Raw genomic sequence first — 20,619 nt, 5'->3', positions numbered from 1 at the left:
AACAGAGTAGCCACATATAAATTGCTACCACTTGATTATGGTCCTTGGCATTTGCTAACTCCTAAGATATGCTTGGGAATGTCTGGGAGAAAGTTGTTTAGCCTGGGCTGAAACCACAGAAAACTCTGTTCTGACAGTTCAGCAATGTGAAGAACCATGTTCCAGAGCCTGGGAATATTTCTAGACAGGAATAGTCCCTGAGAAAGCGCAGCAGAATAATGCTGCTCTCCTTTCTAGCTCTCCCTGCAGTTACTGCAGCTCTGAAGACTGGAAATTTTAAGTCTTCTATGACTACAAAAATGTTTTCACGTGCCTGTGAACAGAAAAATACCAAAGCTAATGCAAAACCCTTGCAAAATTGACTCAATTTCTAACTTGCCAAATACATTTAGGAAGCAATCTAGGCTAATATTTTTGTGTCACTTGTTTACTACTTAATGGAAGAGGATCCTTTAGGAAGAGGGTGGAATATTTTACTGTAGAATGTGTCTGCGACTGCGTGCAGTGTATGCAGGAGATATTATTACCTTTGTGTCCAGAGGGTGGACAACCTTGCCTGAGTGCTCAATAAAGGTCAAAACTTGAATTAATAAGCTTATCTTTCCAGAAAACAAGCTTCATTCTAGAAGGCATAACATTAGTGCTTACCAGTTTGCCCTAGGGAATCACTAATGATGTACAAGGCTTTCTACCCATAGGTCACTTATTTTAATCCAACCCAGCTCTACAAAGGCTAATTTTTCTTATGAATGTTTTGTGGCTTATATGTAAGTTGAGTGGGATTCCCAGATGTTGAGACTGGAACATAGCACGTATTCTAGTCTGATGCACATCTGTCTTGCATAGTAGATACTTCAACATTTTTCCAAGTAGATTTTATGTCAAACATATAACTTTTGGATAGCTAATGATTTTTTTTTTCCCCAGAATTTAAATGTGAAGCTTTTAAGTGATAGTGTGTCAGCAACATCTCTGAAGAAATTATGCCATTAGTTAATTGCTTTCATTTAAAAAAAAATATATGTTATTTCTAATTGGAATTAGTTGTGAGAAGGAGGGTTATAAGTTCAACTCCCACACCTCCTGCCTTTAGCCAATGCTATTAAGTTGAAGCAGTGGTTGCCTCATCTTCATTGTGTTTATAAAATGCCTAGTGAAAAACCCTGTATCAGGAACCTCAATCACTTAACCTGAAAAAAGTTATGAGTAGGAAACAAGCAATTCAGGACATTTCCAGAGAGTGTTGAAGGCAACGTAACATGGAGTAGTGGGTTTATGTGGCAAGTCTTTGGTAGAGGGGGGCTGCAGGGGTGGTTTATGTTAAGAAGAATCCAGAAGCTGCCTCATGTTAGATAAGGGGCCTGCCGCTGGCCAAAGCTGAGCCAATAAATGTTGTCTGTGCCTCTGTGAGATCATATTTCAGAAAGGAAAAAAAAAAAAAAAAAAAAAAGCTGCTCATCAGCAGCTGGGAGAGCAAGGAGTGAGAACCAGTACTACAGACCCCAAGGTCAGTGCAGAAGGGCAGGAGGTGCCCCAGGCAGGCAGCAGCAGTTCCCCTGCAGCCTGTGGAGAGGCCCCTGGTGGAGCAGGCTGTCCCCCTGCAGCCCATGGGTCCCACATGGAGCACATCTCCACGCTGCAGCCTGTGGAGGAACCCCCGGTGGAGCAGGTGGATGTGGCCTGGAGGAGGCTGTGGCCCATGGAGAGCCCCCGCAGGAGCAGGCCCCGGGCCGGAGCTGCAGCCCATGGAGAGGAGCCCACGCAGGAGCAGGGGTCTGGGGGGAGCTGCCACCCGTGGGGGACCCGTGCTGGGACAGTTTGCTCCTGGGGGATGAACCCCGTGTTATGGACCCATGTTGAAGCAGATCTTGAAGAGCTGCTGCCTGTGGGCAGCCCCTGCAGGCTCCATTTGGGAAGGACAGCATCCCATGGGAGGGACCCCACATGGAGCAGGGGCAAAGAGTGACTGTGGAGGAGCAGCAGAGATGAAGCGTTAGGGACTGACCTGAGCCCCCATTCCCTGTTCCCCTGTGCTGCCTGGGGAGAGGAGGTGGAGGAGGGTGGATAGAGGGAAGGTGGTTTTGTTTCTTTCCTTTTGTTTCTCACTTCTCTAGCTTGTTAGTGATAGGCAATACGTTTTACTGTCTTCCTACTTTGAGTCTGTTTTAGCCGTCACAATAATTGTTGAGAGGTCTCCCTGTCCTTTTCTCCACCCTTGAGCCCTCTTTATCAAATTTTCTTCTCCTTTCCCTTTGAGGAGGGGGTGTGAGAGAGTAGTCGTGGAGCTCGGCTGCCCACCCAAGTAAAACCACCACACACAGGTAATGAGGAAGGTGGTGCCTTGCTGGAACTCATGAACTAGGAAGAACTGACTGGTAACATGACAGTCATTGGTAGTCTTGGCTGTAGCTACCGTTGAGCAGTGCGTTTCAACACCCTAAAGGGAGTAAGGAAGGCAAATGGCAAAGTACAGATCCCAGGCTTATGGCAACCAGTATTTGGCTTACTCAGGAGAGTAGCAGGTGGGATATTGTGGAAGGAAGCTTTAAAGGGCAAAGAAGCTTGGGAGAGCTGGGAGGTCTTTAAGGACAGCCACCTCCAAGCTCAAGAATGGTCCACTCCAGTACTCAGGTAAGCTAGCAGACACATCAGGAGACCAGCTTGGCTGAACTTGGAACTCGTGACTGAATTCCAGAGCAAAAAGGCAGTATAACAGGAACAGGAAGTGAGGATAGGATGCAGATAAGAATGTAGAAACACTGTGAAGAAACATTGTAGATTTGAAAACATCGAAGCACATCGGAAAGAAATAAAGTTTCTGCCACCAGCTACTCTAGTGCTAGGGGTCCTGGTGAACACAGGGATTGGACTTGAGCCAAAAGCATGCCCTGGCAATGATGAAAGCTTATAGCATACTGGACTGTAACAACAGAAATGTAGACAGCTGATCAAGGAAAATGATTATTCTCCCATTTTTCAGCAATCACTGACCCAGAACACTGCAGCCAGGTTTACGCCCTCACCCCCCCAGTGTAAGAAAGATATTGGTTAACTGAGGCAAATTCTGTGGAGGACCACCGGGATTGTTGGGGCTGGAGCACTTGCCTTGTGAGGAGAGCCTGATGGACCAGGGCTTGTTCAGCTTGGATAATAGACTGCTACAGGGGCACCTAATAGGCCTCTGGTGCCCATGGGGTGGTTTTGGAGAAGATGGAGCCAGACCCTTAACAGAAAAATGTGATGGGATAAAGGGGAGGCAACAGGCATACGCTGAAGCAGAGGAAGTTTCAACAAGGTATAAAGAAAGAAACTGCTCTCTGAGGAGAGCCAAGCATTTGACAAAGTCTCCCTGTAGTTACCACTCTTGGAACTTTTTGAGACCTGACTGGATAAAGCTGAGCAACTTGGTCTGACCTCAGCGTTGGCTCTGCTCTGAGGAGGAGATTGTGCTAGAGACCTCACAAAGTTCTTTCATGCCTGAATGGTTCCGTGCTAGTGCCACTAAAGCTGGTCATACTTTAATTGTCAGTTGTGATAGAGTTCAAAGCTTTGAAGAGAGAAGAAAACCCCACATTTCAATTTCTTAAAAACATTACTGAGTTTTAAGGCATTAAAAATGTGATTTTTGTAGTTCTGGGCAACAATCTACCCTTTTAAATATGGACAGGACAGTGTACCAAAATGACAGAGGGTCACTCTTGGTTTTTAGTTTGAATCACTCAAATTGTTTGTTACCAATTATTATTACCTGCTCACATTAGTACAAACTTCAGCTGGTATGTTGTTCAATCATGTCTACTGAGCATTCTGAGAGTTAAATGGGCAGGACAAAAGAATAACAACCCTCAGTCTCCAAACAAATGCATTTGATGCTTATTATTGAGACAGCGTGGGAAAAAATGTGTGCAGCCACTGCGGGTGATGTACCTGTACTGTCGTTTAGTAGAGCACTTCAGTCTTTGAGGCTGTCAATTTCATAAGGACTAAATTTACTTTAAAAAATAACTGACAGATGATTTTAGAGAGTGTTTTGTTGCTCCAGCACTGGAGTGGGGAACAGGAGACTTGGGTTCTGTTTCCGCGTCTGTCACAGACTTCCTGGACCATCATCTTACATCTTTGTTTCCCAGTTTTCCCTTGGGTATAATATGGATAATACTTACCCACTTTACAGGGCTTAATTCATTAATGTCTGCAAGGTGCCTTGAGATCTGTGTGCACAAGGCACATTAGCACTGCAAAGCATTTAGTATATTATTTTATTATTTAAGACATCTGGGACCATTTTCACTGATGTGCTCTATCCATTTTGCACTGCTTTGGTGTTGCAAAGCAGCCATATCCCTCTTCAACAGGCCAGTGAGGCTGAGTTTATGACTGGCTTAAAAGACCAGACATCCAATGCATCTGAAGCCTGCTATCAAACATGGCTGTTCTTTTTCTATCGATCTTGCTAAAATGATGTTTACTGATTATTTTTTTTTTAATATTATTATTATTTTTGTGGAGGTGGTGGTGGTTCAGACCTGGTGGAAAATTTTCTGATTTAATGATAAACATTATTGCAATAGTGGTAGAATATTTTATCAAAGTGAAACGGGAATGACATCAGTGTAAAAATGACTCCCCTGTATATGTGCTAGGTAACTTCTAAAAGTTAACTAGCTTGAAATTATGATATGGACAAAAATGTGGCCTGAAATTCTGGTGACCTGAAATTGGTCTGAAGAACTTTATTCAAAGCTTTTAGAGGCACATTGGTAGAAATGCTTTTAAATTTTTAGTACCATTCTTCAATGTTTTCTATTTATTTCCTTGATATGTTGATTTTTTTTTCTACAGTGCCTTCATAAATATGGTCACTGAAATTTCTTTAATAAGTTTGTACACAGCAGTTGCCATTTCAGTAGCATAGCAATTGTGTACTATGTTGATTATTCTCATTAAAATAAAATACTTTTTCAACTTCACATGTTTATTTACACAGGCACACGTGTGCATGCATTTACGTGTCAAATGCACATACAAAAGACTGAAACACCAATTAGCCATTCCTAGGTCCTCTGAATGATAAAATTGTCATTCATTTATTTAAAATGACAATAAAAAGAAATGGTTTAGCAGAGTTTTTGCCCTCTTGCGGGACACATGGAATGGAGCCCAAGTTGCAGCACAATCTTGATATTGATCTCTCAGAGAGAGAGTTAATTTGTCAATGACTGTAATTTGCCAAGCTTTATGAATCCATTCTTCTTCCTTTGGAGGAATATTTCACTTCCAGATCTGTGCTATTACACTTTTTTTTTTTTTTTTTTTAAGCAGTAAAGATAAAAAATGACATTAAAAAAAATGTAAAATCTAAGTGACATCTAAAATCTTTCACACACATAGAAACAAGTACCAGACTGGTAAAAGAACATAGGATAGGAAGGCATCCTGGCAGTCCCTTGTCTGTTTCCCTGTACCATGAAATACTCATTGTTAATCTATGATATGCCCTTAGTAAACCAATAAAAATTTTTGCACTCACTACTCCTAGAATAAAACAGCTACAAAAGCTCTGTACTCAAAAGTATAGGAGAGATCTTTCAAATTGTCCCCTGAATTAAGTAATGTATAAGTAATGTACAGCTTATGTCTATGTAAGTCTTCCTAACCCTATTCTTCCATGCACCCCTTTTCTCTGGGTGAATTCCCCAGGAGTGAAGATGGCTGGTCTAGAGGTCCATGTCCCCTGACAAGGGTGGACATGGTCAGGAACAGCACGCATCTCAGCTGCTGCTGGAAGAAGTGACGTAGACCTGTGTCCACAGCTGTAGTCTCCTTTCTGCTGTCTGCTCCTCATCCCCCTGACTATTTTATTAGCCTTTCTCCAGACTGATTTCAGTCTGAATTCATCTTTCCTGAATAAACAGAACTGAACACAGTATTCCAAATGGATTGTGAATTGTGCTTAATAACGTTAACATTTTCCTATCTCTGTTGGATATATCTTCCCTGATGCGCTCTAGGAACTGGTTTGTTGCAGCTAAAACACATTGGCTCACATAAGTATTCTGTGATTGACTGACACAGCCAATTCTTTCTCCTCTGTCATTTCCAATTTATAAGCTACCAGCTCATAAGCCAAATTCTTGTTACTAGTCCTTGGTTGTGTGACCTTCCTTTTTTTACAGTAATCCATTTCATCCCATTTCTTGTGTTCCAGTACTGAAGGTCACCCAGTCCTTTCTGAAGGATAAGCCAGTTCTTCTCTGGCCTAAATTTATCTTGTGGCAAGGAGAGAGATTTTGAGCCAGGTGGGAAAGCTGAGCTCCAGTTGTGTCCACATATACCTGCTCAGAAACATGCAGCTGTGGCTTGGCTCTGCAGCTCAGAGGGGACATGAGGGGACTACTGCACAAGTTGATCCAAGCTACCACAAAATGCTACTAGATGCCTGAAGAAGCTCATACAAGTGTGGTAGTCACTACAGTCTGGAAAGCCAGGTACACTGAATTTACAGAAATTATCTTCATGTTATATGTTGACTAATACAAGCACAGTTTTGGGAGTTATTAACATTGGTGAGCAGACACTTGCATGTAGTACACACTTGCATGAATATACACACTTAGGGTCTCCTAAGCCAACACCAAGAAAGAGTTTTAAGTGGTATTTGAAGTTATATTGGGGATTAAGATTTCTAATATCCAATAAAAAAAAAAAAAAAAAAAAAAGAGGTCATATTTGTTCTGGGTTGTGCTAAATCCAGGTATGGAACAATCCCTCTGGTTGTATGACCAGATTTCAGCCATGGACTTGATGGATACTTTTATAGTCTTTACATGGATAGTACTGTCAGGCAGCACTTGGGGATGCAAGAAGTAGTTACTGACTGACTATGCAAGTGAATCTTCACATCATTTTTTTTAGCTATGTTTGAATATGATCAAATACGTAAGTATTACTGATTTTTGTTGTTATATTTGCTGGCCAGGTTGGTTGTTTTTGATCTTTTTACAAGATCATAGATATAATTTTATATTTTTAGTTCTGACAAAAGCTTGTTACAGTTTTACTCCAAATGCTTCATTTTCTTTTATTTCCAAAGGCCCTGAAAACACTGATCTTTAAAAACAAGTAAAATTCATAAATCTATTGTCCTGTCAGTAAAAAAAATGAAATAAACTTCAACCCTAAAAGGTTGGTCTAAATTTCTTAATATTTCCAATTGTAGATATTTGCAAAGAAAAGGTCTAGAAATCTATATTATTAAAACTTGTCATTAACTACAACATTTTTCAGACCTTTCAATGAAGATGAAGGGTTTTGGTAGCTGTACATTTTTATTTATATTAAGTGAAAGAACCACTCTAATCACATCTTACAGCCTCCATAACAAAAAGGGCTGATGAACTGTAGAGTGGTCAAAGGGCAAATGTGACTGACTCTGACCAGTGAGTCAGCTCTTGTCTTTATGTAGGCTGTCAGTGTGGAAGGAACACAGATACTTAGCAACCACAATCATTAGACATAACTTTCAGAGTCGTTCAGCGACACTGGCTCTGATTCCCCAAAGTCCACATATTACTATGTTTTAGAATGAAGAAACTGTAAATGACTGGTGATCTCATAAAATGCCACTCTATTTCTGAGCTTTTGTAATATATTGTTGGAAGAAATGCATTTAACTTTTTATACTAGTCTAATGCAGTACCACAGTTAGAAGCTGTGTTTTGTGACATGGTATTGATGTCTACCAGATGTCAAGTAACTCTATCCCTTGCCTGAAACTGAACATCGATAAGGACAATAAACAGACATGAGACTAGGTGCCTTCCCCCAAGTAATGATTTAGCAGTTACACAATGTCTGATACAACATAGTTTTACAAAGCAGAAATGGATACAAAGGAGATAATATGGTAGTACTTGAATCATGTGGCTGCCCATTTGTCCATTATGATAAGACGAATCACATTAATGTAATTACATATAGATACATGATATAGGTAGTAACAATGCTAAGACTGCAGTGCTGCTAATGAGCAGCAAATTGAGGGTCAGTATGAAAAGAATGCCAGTTTTAAGGGCAGAGCTGATTGTACCACTGCATGCAAATGCACATGCTTTTATTTTTATCTTTAAGGACTTGCACGCATGGTGCAGTTTTTCACTGAGGTGTCATGATGTTTTGTCAGAAACTACAGCAATCTTTGGGTTTGGCTTTCATCCATATTAGATTTACAGTGTTTTGTGCAATTGCCACAATCAAGCTTGAATATATATCCCCGTGCAGATACCACTTACTGGTTAAGATGCATGCAAAAAATGAAGCACCTACCTGAAGCTGAAGTTTTAAAAAGAATGGATGTATTTACAGTAATTTTCATTGTAACTGTAAGCACTGCCATTAATACCTCCTCAACTCCACATGTGGGAAGCAGAGATTTTATTGAGAACTGATTACATTGACTTCTAACCATATAAAACAGTAGTAATGGGGATTTTTGTCTCAAATTCAGTTCCTCTACTCTTGCCCTTATTCTTGTAAGCATTAAAAAAAAAAAAGGGGGGGGGGGGGGGAGGGGCAGAAAAGACAGAGAAGTGTTTAACAGTCTGCAGATATTTAGCTAGCATTTACGTGGTTTATCTGAGAATTTGGACTCTAGTGGCTGTGCCAGGAGGATCTGGGGTTTGCACAGGTCCTGTACCATTTCTGCCAGCCCCATGTCAATGTTCAATATAGCTATGACTTCTCAAAAGGGACTGGATGCCCATGAGAGAGCAACTGAGCCACATTAATGGGGTCCACAGAGTATGCTGTCTAAGCTACCACTGTACTCAAAGAAGGCTTGTGGTGAGATTCATAACTAAAAACATGTTTCTGTTGTTATTTTAGGTACCATGAGGGATTTAAATCTGATTCCGGTTGCTACCCCAGAAGGGTACAAGTCTCCTGCGTCATATCTGCCAAACCTGTGAGGAGATCTCAGATTCACAAGAACATCTGAAGTGGCCACGAATGCCTTTGTTTAAGCAAATGAATTTCACCTAGCATGTCTGTTTTACAGTAAACCAAATATCTCTTTTCCCTTAATCTTACATTTGACCTTTTTAAGTCCCTGATCCTCACAGCCCACCAGCAACAAGCTGAAACTAAATTTCATAGATATGTTTTATAGATATTTTCACCTTTTAGGTCCTAGTCTTAGTGGTCTACATCTGGACTGCTATGATGCATCTAGAAAGGGAAAATATAAACTAAAAAATCCCTTAAATCCTTTGCATGATCAGTGAAGCTTCACAAAAAAAACTTCCTTATTCCTCAAACTTGCTCACCAGAGAGAAACAGAGAAATCTTTTCCTCCTGTGATTTTGACATTCAATCTTGATAAAGGAGAAGGCTTTTAAGTAAATGAACCAGAGTATTCTTTCTTTTTTTCACTGAAAATCCCAGGCAAAATCTTTTGCTTCTCTGTGCAAAAATCACTCCTTCCATGCACTGAGATTAGCCATAAGCATTTATTTTTACCAACTAACTCCATGTAAGTAACCAATCTACAAAGCTGCCTGAAAAATACCCCTTAATTGGTATCAAAAAGAAGCAAATGGTAAAGATGAAGCCATTTAAGATAGTGTGTTAAGGACATGTCAGTATTTTAGAGCTTCATAACTTAAACATAAAAACTTGCTCCAGGCTGAAACTTGGCATGGAAGGCTGCCATATTTGTAAGTAGGTTATTTAATTTTAGGTTACATTACTAATACACTAATGCATTATAAGCTGTTATATTTATTAACCTGCATTGATTTTTTTTTTTTTTCTTAAAAGAGGGACAAAAATGTTATTTTCTTGAACAGGTGGCAAGGAGATGAAACTATAATTTGCTTCCCAGTGTGTCAGCCTAAAGGAGGAAACAACTTCCAAGAGGTAAATCTGTTTCTTTCGTAGAGAAGTAAAGGAAATGCCATCCGATATTTGTTTTTCAGTCTAGTCCTGAGACATTGTGTCTGCATAATGAACTTTTTTACTTCATGTTATCGATAAACTTAGAACTTTGTAAGCACTATTTCCTGTTCACATAAAGCAGCCACAACCTTGTTTTCAAATGATGCTGTCACTTCCATGGGATACCAGGATCCATTATTAATTTTTGCACAAATTTTTAACTTGGGAAAAATAAAAAGATATTTTTGAGAAGACACTAAAAAAAGTATGAGGAGATGGGGTCTTCTAGTGATATAGAAATGATCTTTATATCCTTAAAAGTCTCAGTTTTGAATGACTTAGAAGACAATACTGAAACACATCTTCAGCAGATTTCTAAGGAATGAAAAGAGAACACAGTAACAGATTTTTCTGGGAGTTGTGTAGAGTTCTCTAAATATTCAATCCTCTTCCAAAATGTAAGCCAACTGCCTCTTCTAAAGCTTGTCTGGTGTGGAACCCTTGCCAGGGTGTAATTTTGGTGAAATTTCTGTCACTGTTCCCTGTCATGAATATTTATTTACTTCCCAATGGAAATCATTGCTCATCTGAAAGGGAGTTAACAGTTCTTAATAGCCCTTTCTGATTTGATTGATGTTTTTGTCACTTCCTCCAGTAAATAGGTTTCTATTAGCATACCAAATATGCTATCTATCCTTTTGCTTCTGCAGACACTTAACTGACCACTTACTTGAGATTTAAATATTTCACCTAGGGTTTTTCCAGTCAGTTCGGTGTCAGTTTTTCCTCACTATCTGGTGAAGGACTTTTAACTGTTAGGTTAGCTACCATCTCTGACCATACATGGTAATAACATTGGATCTGCTCAGACTGGCTAAGTGGAGGAATTCTGTAAAACAAACAGAAATGTATTAGCAGTGATATTAGTAGATGAATAATGTTCAGGGACTTGTAACTATATATTTATATCTCAATAGTCTAAACAGATAACAGAATGCTGGTTCGGTATCTTTCATAGGCTGAACAGAGGCTTGAATAGGGTTTTCATAGAAATATGCCCTGAAGTCATGTATTATTTATGTGCCACATGCTAGCTTTGAAAAGCAACTGATTGGAGCTAGCAATGTAGCATAGCCGCTAACTAATAAACTCTTTAAATTATTACCCACTGTTAGCAGGGCTGAAGGCCCCCTTTGTTTCCAAAATAATTGCCTCAAAGTTTCTCAAATGTTTTTAATACTTTAAATAACATAAAGTTTGTGTATCACTGTTGCCATCGGAGAATTGACTTTTATTAATTAATTTATTCATTTTTTCCTGCAAAACACTAATTTGTGTGTGGTTCAAATGAATAAAATGTTGCTTATGTGTAAAATAGAGGAATCTTCTAGATGTTCTGGATAAACCAAAGTGAAAAACCTCTTTTATTAGTGTGAGCAGTTTGAGTGGGAGGGACGACTTACTTCAACAAGAAGCTTAAAGTGCTACTAGTGCTAAAATGTCTGCTAGTTTATGTGAATATTACTAGGCTGTAAATCTGTGTTCTAATGAAGAAAAGTAACAGAGGAAAAAGTACAGTATGGAAATATAAAATAGGATATACAACTGTTTGAGACACTACTTTTTGATCATCCTTATTGTTTTCTTCCTCAGATATCCATTTCTTGATTGCAAGTAGAGGTCTGGTTATTCTGTGTGAAGAACTGTGGTGGTTTTACAGTGCTGGGCAGCTGAGCTCCACCACAACTGCTCTCTCACTCCCCCTTCTCAAAGGGAAAGGAGAAGAAAATATGATAAAAAGGGCTCAAGGGTTGAGATAAGGACAGGCAAAACAGACTCCAAGCAGGGAGATTAGAGAAATGTATTACCTATTACTAACAAGCTAGAGAAGTGAGAAACAAATAAAAGAATCAAAACCACCTTCCCTCTATCCACCCTCTTCCACCTCCCCTGTGCTGTTCCCTCTGAGCAGCACAGGGGAACAGGGAATGGGGGCTCAGGTCAGTCCCTAACGCTTCGTCTCTGCTGCTCCTTCACGGTTACTCTCTGCCCCTGCTCCATGTGGGGTCCCTCCCATGGGATGCCGTCCTTCCCAAATGGAGCCTGCAGGGGCTGCCCACAGGCTGTAGCTCTTCAAGAACTGCTCCCACATGGATCTGTGTCATGGCGTCCATCCATCAGAAGGAAACTTCTCCAACACAGGTCCCCCACAGGTGGCAGCTCCCCCCAGAGCCCCTGCTCCTGCATGGGCTCCTCTCCAATGGCTGCAGCTCTGGCCCGGGGCCTGCTCCTGTGAGGGCTCTCCATGGGCTGCAGCCTCCTCCAGGCCACATCCACCTGCTCCACCAGGTGCTCCTCCACAGGCTGCAGCATGGAGATCTGCTCCATGTGGGACCCATGGGCTGCAGGGGGACAGCCTGCTCCACCAGGGGCCTCTCCACAGGCTGCAGGGGAACTGCTGCTGCGTGCCTGGAGCACCTCCTGCCCTCCTTCTGCACTGACCTTGGGGTCTGTAGTTCTCACTCCTTGCTCTCACCGCTGCTGTTGTACACCAGTTTTTCCCCCTTACTTAAATCTGCTCTCCCAAAGGCACAAACAACATCACTTATTGGCTTGGCTCTGGGCAGCAGTGGGTCCCTTTGGAGCTAGCTGAAACTGGCTCTTAGCTAACACAGTACAGTTTCTGGACTCTTCTTGCAGAAGCCACCCCTGCATTCCCCTGCTACAGAAACCTTGCTATGTAAACCCACTACAGGAACATATAAAGCAAGTGGTGCAAAAAGTAATAAAAAAAAAAAAAAATCAGATGACTTTTGGAGTATTCTGGTGGAAAGTAGGTATTTAAATGAGGTACAAGACGTCTGTGAAGTCTTTAACAGTCCATGTGTATCTAAGCTCATACCAATAAAGACACCTAGGCACCCTTACTACATAAAGGCCAAAAATGCTACTACCTTGCCTGAGCTGAGAAGCTGGTTCACAACTAAAGGTTTGTGGTTAATATTCCCAGGTTCATCTTCATCAAATCCCTCATTGTAAAACACTTATTTGAACTAGTCTCAATCTAAAGAAATAGGTAGGAAAATATAATGGAATGCGTTAGGAACAATAGAAATCCAACTTTTTAGAAGTACCATTAGCATAAAGAGAAAAAAGGTTATAGCTCCATTTGTTCCTGGAACTGCCAGAAGTGTTCATACATGTAATTTTCAACAGGTAGTTTTAATTAGTTGTGATTCATTTGGTATTATGATGAAAGCAAGAACAAGAATTTTGTGTAACAGAATGAAGAACTTTCCTGAGACTTTAAAATTATATGCCTTCTACCATGATATATGCACTGTTATCCCTCACGCGTAGTTAGATTATATCAGCTAGCTCATCTGTTGTTATGAGGTATAGTCTAAGCAGTCCATGGCACTGACCTAGGAACAAAGTATTGGTACCTGGCACAATACTATTTAGTAGTATGGATATAATTTTGTTCCTCACTTTTGGACCAGTATTTAGATCAAAGCCTTTCCAATTGACTACTCTATAATACGGATGGGTTTACCATGGCAAAAGGGTAGTAGTCCTTGGCAACTATCATTGCCTGATTTCATAGAGCCATAGAATACCTTGGATTGGAAGGGACTTGAAAGATCATCTAGCTCAAATCCCCCTGCCAAGGATGCCACTCACTATATCAGGTTGCTCTGGGCCCCATCCAATCTGGCCTAAACACCTCCAGGAATGGGGCAACCACAACTTCTCTGGGCAACCTGCTTCAGTCCCTTACCACCCTCTGAGTAAAGAATTTCTTCCTTACATCTAATCTACATGTCCCCTCTTTGTGTGGGGATTCACCACCCTTCTCCCTTGTCCTATGATTATCTGCCCATGTAAAAAGTCACTCTCCAACTTTTTGTAAGCCCCCTTTAAGTACTGGAAGGCCACAGTAAGGTCTCCCTGGAGCCATTTCTTCTTGAGGCTGAACATTCCCAGTTCTCTCAGCCTTCCTTCATAGGAGAGGTACTTCAGCCCTCTGATCATATTCACTGCCTTCCTCTGGACCTGCTGTAACAGATCCACATCTTTCTTATGCTGGGAACCCTGTACTCCAGGTGGGGTCTAATGAGAGTAGAGTAGAGGGGAACAATCATATAATCATGGAATCACTAAGGTTGGAAGAGACCTTCAAGATTATCTGGTCTAACCATCACCCTACTACCAATGTCACCCACTAAACCATGTCCCTAAGCAATAACTCCAACCTTTCCTTAAACACCCTTAGAGATGGTGACTCCACCACTTCCCCGGGCAACCAATTTCATTGCCTGACTACTCTCTCTGAGAAGAAACGTCTCCTAATTTCCAACCTAAACCTCTCCTGGAGCAACTTGAGGCCATTCCCTCTAGTCCTATCACTAGTTACCTGTGAGAAGAGGCTGACCCCCAGCTCCCCCCATCTTCATGTGAGCTGTATCACCATGTTTTGGTGATAGCAAATGTCATAGTTTTCCTGCTGCACAATGGTTCCTGCTTCTTCTGTTGCCCACACTGTGTGCATTGGTGTAGATGCACTTCAGTTGGGCTAGTGATCCTGTCACCATTTGAGGGGGAGAAGCCCTAATTTCTGCATGACCATTAGTGGGCACTTTTGTGATTTCTAACCCATCAATATCCCTTGTGCCTTTTCATGGCTCTCCATCTCCTGCCTCAACAGGGGCAGCAGACTGATGGACCTTGCTAGCACACTGACCCTTAACCATTGTTATACCACCCCCAGGCTTGTCTCTGTCAAGCCTGGTTTTATCCATTTTCCCCTTTAAATCTAGTTTAAAACCCTATAATAAAACCCTGCTAACTCCTGGGCAAATATCCTTTTTCCTCTTAGAGACAGGTGAATCCCATTCATTGCCAGCAGGCCTGGTGTCTTGTAAAATGACTCGTGATCAAGAAACCTGAAGTTCTGCTGGTGACACCAGGCTCGGAGCCAGATATTGATTTGCTGGCTCTTCCTGTTCCTTGCCTCATCAATTCCTGCAACTAGAGGGATAGAGGAAAACACCACCTGTGCTTCTGACCCCTTAAGTACTTGTCCCAAGGCCCTGAAGTCTCTTTCAATTGTCCTTGGACTTCATCTTGAAGCTTCATCACTGCCTACCTGAAAAATCAATAATGGATAATAGTCTGAGGACCGAACTAGAGCAGGAAGCTTTGTCTTCACATCCCTAATCTGGGCCTGAGGGAGGCAGCACATCTCTATGAAGCAGGTTCGGTCTGCATACTGGGCCTCCTGTTCCCTTCAGAAGGAAGTGTCCCACAATAATGACCCGTCTTTTATTTTTGGTGGAAACTGTTTTAATGCAGGGCAGGGGTAGACGTAAACTCGGTGTCACCTTCCAGACAGATGTACCATGTTCCTCAGTATTGTTCAGATCAACATGCAAAGCTTCATACCTATTGTGTACGGGCACCTGGGAAGGTGGGGAAGTCCCTGAGAGGATGTGCCTGCCGTGCTGGGCAGGGACTTGTTGCCATTGCCCCTTACCCTCTAGGTCAGTGCTTTCAGCCAGGTGGAGAGAGGATAGGGAAACCCCTCTAATGAGCGTCCCTTCTGTCTACTGGTCCTGTGTCAGGGAAGGCAGGGAATGATCCCAGCAGTCTATCTCCCTCTTGGACTTCCAGATACTCCTCAGTCCATTCACCTCTGTCAGTAGGTGGAGTGCCTCCACCTAGGTGTACCTCCCATAGTTGTTCTTGCTCCTGCTGTCCTTTGCTGGCCTAAGAGTAGGGCACACCCTGCAGCCTGCCACCTGGGTGGCAGCATGTTCACCCTGGATCTCTGCCTGGGAGTCTGTGTCACTTGTGGGGGACGCCAAGCTCTGAGAGGCTGAGGCCTTCTGCCGTGTGAATACCATTGCTCACTGATGGAGTTGGCCAAGCTTCCAGGCCCTCCCTGATCCCTCCCTACACACACTGCCACACAAGCTGCTGCATCTTGCCCTGTTTGCCCGCTCTGGTCTCTGTGCTCCTGTTTGACGCACTCCCTAGGGGCTGCCTTTGTGTGAGAGAGGGTTGCCTGCTCCTGGCTTTGCCCAAGCCTCATCAGCTGCTCTCATGAGGGCTGTTACCTTCTGGCAGTTCCAATGGCTGCCTCCAGTTGCCTTAATGCAGGAAATCCTCTGCATGCTGTGATCCACTGCTCCGTTGCAGAATGCATCTGCCTTTGAGCCAGATCACCTTGGTGAGAGATCTCATGGTGAGCTTTTCATCCACAAGTACCCACAAGTCATTCTTCACCAGGTTGCTCTCTATCCACTTGTCACACAATCCGTGTTCATTTTTGGGATTGCCTTAACTCCAGTGCAGGACCTGGGTCTTGGCCTTGTTGAACTTCATTAAGTTCACATGGTCGCAATTCTCAAGCTCGTCCAGGTCCTGTTGGATGGCATATCTTCCTTCTGGTGTATCAACCGCACCCCTTGTCTGCAAACTTACTGAGGGTACACTTGAGGTACACTGTCTACAGTATGAATAAGGACATTAAACAGCACCAGTCCTAAGATGGACCCTTGAGGGATACCACTCATCACCAGCTTCCACCTAGATATAGAACTGTTGACTGCATCTCTCTGGCTGTGGCCTATTCCTTATCCACCAGATAGTTCATCCCTCAAATCTGTCTCTTTCCAATTTGGAGATCAGGTTCTCATGTGGGACTGTGTCAAAGGCTTTACAGTAGTCCAGGTAGATGACATTGGTTGGTCTTCTCTTGTCAACTGATGCAGTCACTCCATCAGGAAAGACCACCAGATAGGTCAGGCATGATTTGCCCTTGGTGAAGGCATGCTGTCTCAATCACCTCTTTGTCTTGCATGTGCCTCGACATTGCTTGCAGAAGGATCTGTTCCATGATCTTTCCAGGCAGAGAGGTGAGGCTTACTGGTTTGTAGTTCCCTGGGTCCTCCTTTCTACCTTTTTTAAAAAGGGGGGTGATGTTTCCCTTTATCCAGTCACCAGGGACATCACCTGACTGCCAGCACTTTTCAAATAGCATGGAGAGAGGCTTGGCAACTACATCAGCCAATTCCTTCAGGACCCTGGGATGCATGTCATCAGGCACCATAGACTGGTACTTGTTTAGTTTTATCAAGTGGTCTTGATCATGCTCTTTCCTTACAGTGGGAGGGACTTTGCTCCCACAGCCCCTGTTCAGATACTTGAGAGACATGGGAAGCCTGACTACTAGTGATGACTGAGGCAAAGAACTTGTTGTGCACCTCAGCTTCCTCCATGTGTGTTGTTACCAGTTATTCCTTGTCATTTATCAGAGAGGGTACAATCTCCTTGGCCTTTCTTTTCTGACCAGTGTACCCACAGAATCTTGTTTTTATTCACATCCCTTGCCAAGCTCACTTCCATCAGTGCCTTGGCGTTTCTGACCCAGTTCCTACATATCTGGACAGCATCCTCATACTCTTTGTTGGCCACGTGTCCCTTTTTCCACTGTCTGCATTTCCTTGTGTGTCATTTTGACCAGCAGGTTCTTACTTGGCCATGCCAGTTTCCTGCCTTCCCTGCTTGATTGCTTACTCATGGGGATGAAGGTATCTTGTGCTCTAAAAAAAATGTCCTTAAAAAGTTGCCATCTCTGAAACTGCATATTCTTCATATTCGTAGGTGCATCCAGCATGGCATATGGTCGTGATCAATTAAGCAGGGAAATTCTCATAAAACAAACTCTCCTCAGGTAAACAAAGACTATAATTTTTTACTTTTATTAGTTCTGCATTTGATGAAAAAACATAAGGGAGTTATATTTACTATTAATATGGTACTCATTCTCTTAGGTTGGAGACAAACAAGATTACCAAATTACCCAGGTTAATTTTGGACAGTTGGGTATTGCCAGCATCAATGGCTACTGGTAATTTTCATGATTTCTCAAACTCATGTTGGTCTGAAATACTGTATTAGCTAAATCAAGCCTTTAACTAGGATTTAATCTGATGTTTTCTGTTCTATTATGAAAATTAAAAAATGTACATCTATCGTACTCTTTTAGCAGGAGGAAAGACAATCCTTGGTAGTTTGCAGCCATACCAAATTTCAGTCCAATGTGGTTTTATTTGTCTAATATCAGAATAGAAAACACAAAATAGTTCTTCACTTTACAAATGCTACAACAGCACTGTAATATTTTCTGCATTTTAGCTATTTTCCAGTGGAAAAACTAGCAAGCAGTACTCAGGCTAAAATATAATCCTATCATTTTTACATAAAATATTGATAAGGAATAAACACTTAGTATCCCTGTTGTGAATTCACTGGACTTCACAAAACTCTAATATATGGATTAAGAAAAGTTAACATAATCCTTTTATGGGAACTAAAATCAATTACATGTCAGCTTTGTAGTATTATAAATGTATTTAGTCAGCACAGAATTTTTCCAGCAGCGCTCATTGCAGATTGAAATTGACTAACCAGATGTTAAATATTAAATAGAACTAATCAAAGTATGGTTCAAGAGATTTTAAAAACAATGATCAAAGAGAGCTATTTATTACCTGATTCATGTTTCTATTCAAACACTGCTCTTATGATGTTATATCTACCTGAATTTAGTTTGCTGCAAGCTCTTAATTTTTTTTTTTTCAGTTTAACATGAATGAGAAATATAATTCAATAAAAAAATGTTAATGCAGTACCACAGACAGAAAGGCACAAAGCTCAGGGAATTACAAACAAAATCTGCTGGACCAAAGTGTATGTTAGGAACAAAATGAACATTAGGCCTGATCTGAAGATGACCAAAATTAGAGATATTATTATTATTGACTACACAAGGGTTTATCTTAACCCATTGTGCAAAAAGTAGGTTTTATGTTACTTGCATGATAAATTTAATGCATAATGTAAGCAGTATAGTAATAATTGTAAGAATAGTCTCTGACTTATGTGCAGGCATGCTGTACCCAGTCATCACAAAAGAAAATCATAAAATCATAGAATATCCCAAGTTGGAAGGGACTCAAAAGGATCATTGAGAGCAACTCCTGGCTCCACAGAGAACGACCCCAAAATTGGACCATATGTTTAAGAGAGTTGTCCAAATGCTTCTTAAACTCCATCAGACTTGGTGCCATGGCCACTTTCCTGGATGCCCTAGCACCCTCTGGGTGCAGAACCTTTCCCTAACCCTTCCCTGTCCCAGCTCCATGCCATTCCCTTGGGTCCTGTTGCTGTCCCCAGAGAGCAGAGCTCAGCGCCTGCCCCTATGCTCCCCTCTTGAGGGAGCTGCAGGCTGCCATGAGGCCTCCCCTCAGCCTGCTCTGCTGGGTGCTGAGCAAACCAAGGGACCACAGTCTTGCTCTCTAGACCCTGCACCATCTTTGTAGCCCTCCTTTGGACACTCTCTGATAGTTTTATGTCCTTTTCATAGTGTGGTGCCCAAAACTGCACACAGTATTTGAGGTAAGGCTGCACCAGTACAAAGAAGAGCAGGACAGTCACTTCTCTGACTGGTTAGCAATGCTGTGCTTGATACACCCTAGGTTACAGTTGGCCCTTTTGGCTGACAGAACAAAATGATTAAATATGACTAATTGCATAGTTGTTAGAACACAGGATATATAAGTTTGGACTCTAAATCCACAAGAAGTCATAAAATTAGCCTGTTTTTCAGGGGGGGGCTGCATATTTCCCAATCCTAATGAAGCCAACAGGTGAGTCACTGGCTGCTATTCCCCCTCGTACTGTGTAAGGACAAAGGAGCTCTCTGCACAGTCAAAGAGCAACACTTAAAAAGGATCAAAGGAAATGTTCTTTTACACAATGCATAATTAATATGTGAAACTCATCATCATAAGAGATGATGGGGGGTGGGGATCAAGAGCCTGGTATTTGTTGCAAAAATATAACTTACAAACATGATTGCAAGATATTAATATGTGCACCAGTGTGTTTGATAAACAAACATTTTATAGTGTCTGATCCTATCCATTTTATAATTTAAAATACAAGTTATCAGAGATAACAGAAAAACTTGCTTTCCAGAGGAAATTTTGTAACTGTCCATTAGGGAGTTAGCTGGTGCTTGATTTAACCAGCAGTAGATGCTATCAAAGACAGATCACTAAAACAGATGGAATATTGCTGTGATTGTGTGTGGTGTTTCCTATGTTGCAGTGATGGGCTGCTCCCTGGCTTCCTCACATGACTGCAAACACCACATCAGGAAAAATCACAGTGAGCATCAAATAATTATCTGCCATTTCTTTCTCTTGGTCCTTCTTTCCTTTTTGAAACACAGTATTTAGTTAGGAATGCAGTACAGAGCTTGTCCTCAAGGTTCACAGCCAAAGGGGCTTTGTGTTGCTAAGAGGAGGAAAATGACTCATAGATCCCTAAAGTCTTTCTCTTCCTTCTTTTGTATTGCAGAGAGCCATCTGGGCACCTAACTTAAGGTGACTGCAGCAGAGCCAATAGCTCTGCCAGCAGCTGAAGGACAGATGCAGATCTCAGACCAGAACAAGGTCCCAGACCCTTGCACGTGGAAGGTTGCAGAACATGGGTTCAGCCAGATCCTTGGCAGTGGAACTGCAGTGTGGTGACAGTGCCAAAATACACCTCTGGGCTTCCAGTGTGTAAAGCTCAATTCCTCTAGAATACATATTAATAAGCTGAAAAAAATAA

Source organism: Anas acuta, chromosome 1, assembly GCF_963932015.1.
Source record: "Anas acuta chromosome 1, bAnaAcu1.1, whole genome shotgun sequence".
Classification (NCBI taxonomy): domain Eukaryota; kingdom Metazoa; phylum Chordata; class Aves; order Anseriformes; family Anatidae; genus Anas; species Anas acuta.
The sequence above is the reverse complement of the archived record's forward strand: the minus strand, read 5'-3'. Positions refer to the sequence as shown.